Below are 8,566 nucleotides of genomic sequence, written 5' to 3'. Positions count from 1 at the left end.
ATGCCCATGGGAACTTCACAGGAGCACCAAGGGGGAAAATGATATCTACAACTGGGAACTCAAGTCCAGGCCCCCTTCCTACAGAGATGGGTGGGGTGTATACTCTGCTGTGAGGGGAGGGAAAGAACCAGCATCAAGGAAACGATACAGTGTCCACTTTGGAGGTTGCTTTAATGGTGAAATTAGTGAAGCTAGCTAAAGCCTCAGGACAGAAGGAATGCTACATAGGCATTTGTTAAATACGGTCATACCAGAGTGGACCCTGAGGTTGCCAAAGGTCTGCATCCCTCCTGGCCTTGGGCCCAGTGCTGGTGGTGATAGCTTAGAATTTCAGCAGCTTCTATGCTCAACAGTTACAGTGATTATGAGATGTGTGTGTATGTGTGTGTTGGGGGCATGTGGCTGCAGGTGTCTTTCAGCCACCTTCTAACATGCATGCTAGTGCACACACACACACACACACACACACACCCTCTCTTAGTCTTTTCTCTGGAGCTGGTGCACTCCTCACCACCCCCACCCCTTCATCCTCCATATCCCCACCCCATCCCCTTTGCTTCAAGTCCATACCTTGCTCAGCCTTCTTCCTCCCCTCTCTCTGAGTCCCTGCTCCTCCCACCCACCATAAATCTGTAACTCGGGAGTGTGTGTGTAGGGGGGAGGGGGTGGAAAAGCAGCAAACCAAACCAACCCCAGCTAATGAAAACGGCGATAAATCTCTGTCTATCAGGTTTGTTGTGAGCACAAACATTGCCAAACAAGGGCCCAGATGGCCTGCAGGCCCTCCTCCCTACGGTCTGCAGAGCTTTAAATGGAAACGGTTGCTTTATACATCTATTTACTACTTGGAAATGGGGAATGACTGAGACCAGGGGTGCTGGCCAGGAAATGGGGTGCAGACCAGGTGTGAGTTCTCTGCCCTCCCTGCCTGAGCAGGACTGCTGTCTAGTCCCCAGCCTTCACCATTCCTGTTCCTGGTGAGCTCTCTCTGACATAGGTCATTGGGCTGGAGTGGGGAAGAGGCTACCTTGCTGGCTGACATTCTGGTCTCCACAGCCTGGCCTCAACCTGCTCCAGCACACACTCCTGGCTAGCTGGACCCAACTCCTCACTGTTGTTTTTAAAGTTCTTCATGTTTTGCCTAGAAGCTTTCCCTGTTTTCCATATGGCCTGCCCTGGATGGGTAGAAGTGGAAGCCTACCTGGTCTTTCAAGGCCAAGCCAAACCCCACCTCCTCCAGGAAGTCTCCCCATCCCTAGTCCTCTCTGGGCTCCATTCCTGTAGCATCAGCCACGGACAGCCTAGGCAGTCTTTATAAGACAACTGCTTTGGAGGTGGACAGGTCTGGGCACACAGCCAGGCTTTACCACTTAGCTAAGGGACCTTGACAGGTTAATCTCTCAGCCTCAGTTTCTTACTCTATGTAATAGGTATAATTATGATGCCTACTTCTCACCTGCCAAATAAAAATAAATAAATGAAGCAAGTGTCGAACGTGCTTAGCAAAGTGAGGAGCACAGTCTTAGAGCTTTGGACGTGTCAGCCTTTATTATTGGTGCCATCCAGTCATGACTGGGAATGATTCTTCTCTGTGCCTCATCTTTTCACAGAGATGTGTGCGTGTGTGTGTGTGTGTGCACGCGTGTCTCTGCATGTCCTAGTTTGGTTTCTCCTGAAATCAGACCCTGAGACAAGAACTTGGGTGCAGGTAGTTTACTGAGGAGGTGATCTCTGGAGGCTGGAGGGAGGGAAAGGGGAAGTGAGATAGGGATGGGTTAGGAGAAAAGCCAGTGAAGAGTGGTTAATGATCGAGTTTCATTGTGGGCAATGGGGGCCCACTGAGGAACTGTGAGAACACACCATGGAATTGTCCCACGGAGTTCCAAGGCAGCCAGGTTGCTTATCCACCCATTCTTATCTCTTATTAATAACTTGAGGGTTGCCCCTGCAGTGTTAAATCCCAGCTGTCCTGTGGGCTGAGTAAAGCTCTCTTGGCCCCTGCACTGGAGAAACTCTGCAGGTGAGAAGCAGAAAGGCTGCTTAGGGTGGACAATTCCTGGGCTTGCTGACACCTTCCCATCACAGTGGCAGATGAGTGGAGAAGTGGGCTAGAGGACACGGGGTGAGGCACAAACAGCATCCTCTGCTGAATCATCACCTTTCAAGACCTGACAGCCTTCAGCATGGCATTTTGCACACAGTAGGCATGCTGTAAGTATCTGTGGACCAAAAGGAGGTTTGACATTAGAGCTGGGAAAACCTGGACTCTCCCCATTGCTCAGTTTTTAATTCATTGTGTGATGCTAAGCAAGACATAGGATGACTCTGGGCCACATCGTCTATAAAATTAAGACCTTTCTACCTTCTCTGCTTATGCCATAGACGGGTTGGAACAAGCTAGAATGATGTTTGGGGAGTGCTCAGAAGAGGTAGGGGATGATCCAAGCAGGATCTAGGCATGATCCAAGCTTGAGGTACCTAGTTATGTTATTCACTCTGTGGTCAAAACACAAAGGTGTGTTCCCCTGGCCCTGGTGGGATGACTCCTGCCTCTTCCTATTCCAAGACAACCCCAAAGGTAAAAGATGGAAAAAGAAAAGGCCATGGGGTTAAGATCTGCTGACTCCTCAGTGAAAAGGATCCCACATTTCCCTGCCTACCAGGGATAGCCTGTGGTTCCTTTTACCTGTGTCAGTAGTGGGTTTTTTTGGATGTCTGATGAGTGTAGAAACCATTTTGTACAGCAATCCCAAACTTGGCGGTGGGAGGAATGGGGGTGGGGGGGTCTTGGAATCCCTAGGGAGCCCATGGATAACCCTTAAGAGTCCCTAAGTCCCTAAAAATTATAAGTAAAAAATGGCCAGGCATGGTGGCTCACACCTGTAATCCCAGACTTTGGGAGGCCAAGGTGGGCCGATCACCTGAGGTCAGGAGTTTGAGACCAGCCTGGCCAACATGGTGAAACTCTGTTTCTACTAAAAATACAAAAATTAGCCTGGTGCGGTGGTGGGCACCTGTAATCCCAGCTACTCAGGAGGCTAAGGCACAAGAATGGCTTGAACCCGGGAGGCGGAGGGTGCAGTGAGCCAAGATGGCGCCACTGCACTCTAGTCTGGGAGACAGAGCAAGACACCATCTCAAAAAAAAAAAATATATATATCTATATATATATATATTTATATGGAAAAATGGAGTGCTTGAGGATATGTGTACACATAAGCCACTCTAAATTGGTGACCTGAAGCTTCTAGCAAATTCTCAAAGGAGTTTGTGACCCAAGAAAAGTAGATTTGCTCCATCCCAAATCTCCCATCTCAAAGAGGAGGACACTGAAGTCCAGAGAGGGTAAGCGACCTGCTGGGTCACACAGTAGAGGCTGGATAGAAACCAAGGTCTCTAACCCTGTGTGGCTTTGTGGGTCTGCTAGGCAGACCTAAACAGTTGGGTCTGCCTGGCTGCACAACCAGAAAAGCAGGCTGGTTCACCAGGACACTGTGCTGAGAGTCCATGGCACATTACAAAGTCTCTACTTGCTCCTAGGGGGAAACATCTCAAAGGCATGATATAGTCACTATTTTCTGGGGATGAGGTTGAGCACTGAGCTGTATTTCCATGGAAAACAGAACAAGGAAAAAGTAGACCAAATGCGGAAAGAAATGGAGCCCTCTGTTACCGAGAAAGAGGGCTGGGGCAGGGAGTGCTCTTAAAACTCAAGTGAAGCTTGGGCACACTGGCAGGCCTTAGTTTCCAGAGGCAGAGATGGAAATGATAATCATACTTACCCCTCTAAGTTGTGAAGATTAAAGAAGATGATGCAAGTGAAAATGGCTTATAAATAGGAAAGCAGTACACAAATGCTAGTAATGATCTTTACAGCAGCAGCCTGGTAAATACTTGTTTTGCTGCTGGGAATAAATTGTATATCACCTAGATGTCATTACCCAATTCCGGACAACTATACCATTGTCCTTCAAGCCGTTGCAGCCTACTGTTGGAGCGAGAGCCCTGGTTTTGAAGTCAAGCCTGAATCTGCACCTCAGCTCCACCACCTGTGCACGTGTGTGACTTTGGATAAATCATGTAACTCAGCCTCGAATTGTCCATCTGCAAAACAGGGACACATGCCTACTTCATAAGGTCATAATGATTTGATGAGTTGGTAAAAATGAAAATATCTATAATGGTGACTGGCACACAATAGTTACTCAATAAACATTAGCAATTTTTTTCCTGTTCCTCAACAGTTTCTAACTTTGGATAGTTTGTTTGCTGCGTAGTTTCTGTCTCTCTTTTCCACTAAAATGTAAGCTCTGCAGCACAAGGACGTGCCTGTCTTGTTTACCGCTGTGTTTCCCAGGCTGGGCACACAGTGTGCTACAGATATTTGTGAAATGAATGAGTGGAAGTGCAAAAGCACGTTTTTAAAGGATGGGAAGGAACTCTGACAATGTGAGAATGCTCACATTGGATCAGCCCCAAGGGGGACCCGGAGCTGTGCCAAGAACCCTATTAGGGGTCAAGAGAGTTGGCCTCTGGTCCTAGCTCTGCCGCTCAACTGCTGAGCCACCTCCGGGCAATTTGTTGGCCTTCTCTGGCCCTCTTTGTGTTTCCTCCAGAGCGTGGGAGCCCTAAGACTCCAGGGCTTCCCTCTTAGAGGCTGACCTCCAAGGAGCTCTGGCCAGCTGGGAAGTGTGGTATTTCGGGATAATTCAGGGACTAAATAAAGAGAAAGGAGAAGTGGGAGAGGATAAAGACCGGGAAGGAAGAAAAGTGAACGCGTGGCTGCGGCGCTGGGCAGCTACGGGTGGGGGTAGACTGGGGGAAGGCCGCGCTGGGCCAAAGCACGGAGCTGCTGTGCGCTCCCCCAAGCATGTCTCCGCCGCGGCTGATGCGCCCGAGCCTCCGCCTTCCCCTCCCTTCCTTGAGCGCCTCGCCAGTTCCCGCCGTCACTGACTTTCTGACTTCTTAACTTGTCAGCAAATCCCAGAGTTAAAAATGCACACGCACCCCGGCCAGCCGCCAGCAGGGCCGTCTGGCCGAGGCTCCAGATGTGGGGCCACCGCGCGGGCCGCCCGCCCCGCCGCGCAGACTAAACAATCGGCCTTGGCCGTGAGCGCAGCGCAATTCCAGATGCCGCGTCCCTCGCGCCGCGCGCTAATTGGGCCGCGGGCGCGAGGCTCTGTCAGCGCCAGTAAGGCCCTGCCCAGGGCGGCCTTGGCCCGGCGCCCGCCCGCTGGGCTACCTAAGGCGGGGGCAGGGTGGAGAGATGGAGGGGAATAGTGGGGCGGGGGGGAAGAAGGGGGGAGAGAGAGGAGGGAGGAGAGGAGGAGGAAGAGGAGGAGGAGGACAGAAGAAGACACAGTGAGACAGGCCACGAGACAGCGTCAGCTTGAGACAGAGAAACACGAAGAGGGGCAGACAGAAAGGGACAGAGACATTCTCAGAGAGATAGCTTCAGAGACAAAGAGAAAGCCAGAAGCACTGAGCCATATTCAGATTCAGAAGGAGACAGAGAAGGTAGAGAGGGAGAGAGACCACAGAGATTTGGAGTAACAGAGGCAGGGCAGACTGACACGAGAACAGAATCAGGAGAGACCAAGACAACGAGAAGGAAACCAACGTGGACGCGGCCAGGAAGAACGCAGGCGGTGGGAGCACAGGAGACCCTCATGTTTACCACCGGGTCGCAGCTGCCTGATGGGTGTCTAACCCCTTTTGTTTTATAGTACCTCCTGCCTTTACATTCTCACTTTTTATCATTCTTCCTAGACCCGGGCGAAGCCGGGAACTGAGCCCACCCGCGCGGTGATCCATTCCTAGTCTGGCTGGGGGACTGCGTAGAGAAGGAACCTGAGCCGTCGAGATTTCACTCCTAAGCCTGGGCTTGGGGACAGGGGTTCGCCCTGGACACTGCGGGAGGGTGCGGGATGGGGCCCCGTGGGGATTTGCCTAGAGGCAGGGGATGCCCCAAATGACCCCTGTAGGGCCCGCCCCCAGGCAGCCACCTCGGCAGCACCCTCCTTTCCCATGCGCCCTGGGGCCTCTTCAGCTCTAGAGACAGGAGGATGACTCAACACAGGTTAGTCAAGACCCAGGGCAGGGAAGCCCACCGGGGACCACCCGGGGGAGCCCCCCAGCCTCGCGTTCCGCCCCCGCTGGGAGGCCCGGGCGCCCCGGGGGTGAGGGCGGAGGGCAGTGCGGCGGCCCGGCGGCTCTTGGCGGCCCCTCTCTGACAATCTTTCCTTTGTTTGTTTTCTTAAATCTGGGAGGCCCGAATTCCTGCCGGATTCCGTAGGTTTCACTCAGGAAGGAGGCGCCCCCACCCCCACCCCCTCTCACGTCGGACTCGGCTGCAGGGGGAATGGCAGGTTCTTCCCGGAGGCCAGCGGCGCGCAGCCCCACGGCCCGGGCAGGGCGAGCGGGTGCCCGGCGCGGCGGAGAGTCCCGGGCGCCCTGCCCGCGTGCGCCACCGCGCAGCCCCGCCGGAGGGCCGCGGGCAGCCTCGGCAGAGAAAATTAAAAGAAAAAAAAAAAAAATCAAACCAGGAGCGCTTTAAAAGACACAAAGAGTAGCCCTCCCTCCACCCAGCTTCATTCCACACCCCATCCACCTCTCACACTCCCCCACCCCTTTTTTATTTTGGTCTCCAAACTTGAGCCTCATTAATTTCCAAAAAAAATTTCCCCCAATAAAAGGCAAACATGGAAAGAAAAACAAACTATTAGAAAATAGAGGAGGGAGGAAATGTTATTTAAAAGGTTAGCAGACCGCATCATTTTCCAATGATATTATATACTCCCAGCAGTATCCAAAATATATATGGGCCCTGGGCCAAGAATGTAAAAAAACTTTTTTTTGAAAAAACCCTTACTTAGACACAACATCTGGACCGGAGAGCGAACAAACCCCCCATTTATCACACTTAATCCTCCAATGAAGCAATCGACAGTTGACTTCTGTTTTGCTAATTTAGTTGCTTTCAAGCGCCGGCCCAGTCCAGACCGGGAATTAAGTGTCACTTGCGGAGGGCCTGCCCTGCCCCCGCCCGTCTTCGCTCCCTCCCGCGCCCAGGCTCTCGGATAGGGAAAAAAGGCCATTAATGAAGAAAGAAACTTTTTACGAATTCCCTTTACCCCCGCCCACTCGGGTCAGTGAAAACCTCGACTGTGACCTAGCTCTGTCCCCCGCCCAGTACCCGACACCCACTTCCTTGGCAGCCACGCCCCCACCCGCCAGCTGCCTCCCCCCAAGACTCGGTGGAGCAACGCCTCAGCCGGCACAAACTCTTGCGGCTCCAGGAGGTCACCCAGCTCACCGCCTTCTCCGCGGGTTGGCTAGGTGTTGTCATCCTCGTACCTGGCACTGCCTGGTGGCCTGGCAGCTTGACCCTTAGGCCTGGAGAAGGCAGGGGAGGGTCGTGGTGCTTGGCGGTAGGGAGCTTCCATTACCCCCGCCCCGGAAGTGGATGAGAGGCAGCAGCTCCTGAGGTGGAGGCCCTTGGCCAGCAGTGTCCAGAGACAATGGGATCTTGTGAGATTGCAAGCGGGAGAGAGAATAAATCAGGGAAAGTGTATCATTTGAGGATTAGTCAATAAATCCCTGCGACCCTGGCCCAGTGGGCCTGGTGCCAGAGGCAGGGCTGGCCCCAAGTGCAGACTTCCTTCCTCAGCAACCTTCCCTTCCCTTCCCAGAGGCCTCCTGGGTCTCTCTCTCCTCACCTCTCTCTGTCCATCTCCATGGCTCCTCTCCTAAACTTTGGAGCCCAAGGCATAGCCTTTTGTCCTTCCTCTCCCCCTTGCTGGAAAAAGTTCTACAACGGAGCAGAGAAGGTTTGAAGGTGTCCTCAGGCACCTGCAAACAGAAGAGGCTGGAGAATGTGTCCCAACTCCAGCCTGCCCGCTCCTGTTCACTCTGATCCAGCCCACCCCCCAGTCCGCAGCTTTGAGCCCTGGCAGAGTCCACAGGAACAGCCTGCACTCCTGAAAGAGGCCCCCAGTACCCTGAACCCCAGTCCTCTGCAGGCTCTCCTGGTGGTCTGGCTGGGCCTCAAACTTCTTGGGATGGGGCCCTGAGTTCTGGCCGCAATCCAAATGCAGTCTCAAACCTCCTGAGTCCATCCTCTAGGCCCATGGAAGCCTCGTATCTGGAGCACCCTCCATACTCACTCCAAAGGGCACTTATGAGGGCATTTAGTATATTCCAGGCAGTGTGCTAGACTCAGGACATTTGGAGACTAATGAAACTCTCTTCCTGCCCCTCCCTTGGACCTAAGCCTCTACTGGGCTTTATTTTCTGTTCATATGGGGATACCATATTACCCAGCTATACTCCTTCCATAACCAGTTATTGAGCACCTGCCATATGCCAGACACTGTTCTAGGCACTGGGGGTTCAGAGCTGAGCAAAGGCCATTTCTGCCCTCCAACTTGCCAGGGAGACAGACATGCTGACAATTAATTCCAAGACTAGGCCAAAAATAAGGGGTCATGGGAGGCATTTATAAAAGCCTCAGAGGAGGGACTGACTCACCTTGGCTGGGATAGAAGGAGGGGTGTTGGCCGGGTGC

The 8,566-nt window shown here is 52.9% G+C and overlaps 1 long non-coding RNA gene across 2 annotated transcripts; it reads right to left on the bottom strand.

Annotated features, from left to right (window-relative positions):
• Positions 1-1,559: 1,559 nt before the first annotated feature.
• On the bottom strand, positions 1,560-8,090 carry LOC129144251 (uncharacterized). Of its 2 annotated transcripts, XR_008548494.2 has the most exons (4): positions 7,719-8,090; positions 7,357-7,527; positions 3,962-4,104; positions 1,560-2,219 (listed from the first exon to the last, which is right to left on the bottom strand). It is a non-coding gene; the product is annotated as an uncharacterized LOC129144251 (long non-coding RNA). The 2 variants fall into 2 exon arrangements; XR_008548493.2 differs by lacking the exon at positions 3,962-4,104.
• Positions 8,091-8,566: the final 476 nt, after the last annotated feature.

Source organism: Pan troglodytes, chromosome 5 (genome assembly GCF_028858775.2).
Source record: "Pan troglodytes isolate AG18354 chromosome 5, NHGRI_mPanTro3-v2.0_pri, whole genome shotgun sequence".
Classification (NCBI taxonomy): Eukaryota; Metazoa; Chordata; class Mammalia; order Primates; family Hominidae; genus Pan; species Pan troglodytes.
This window is presented reverse-complemented; position numbering and strand designations above follow the sequence as displayed.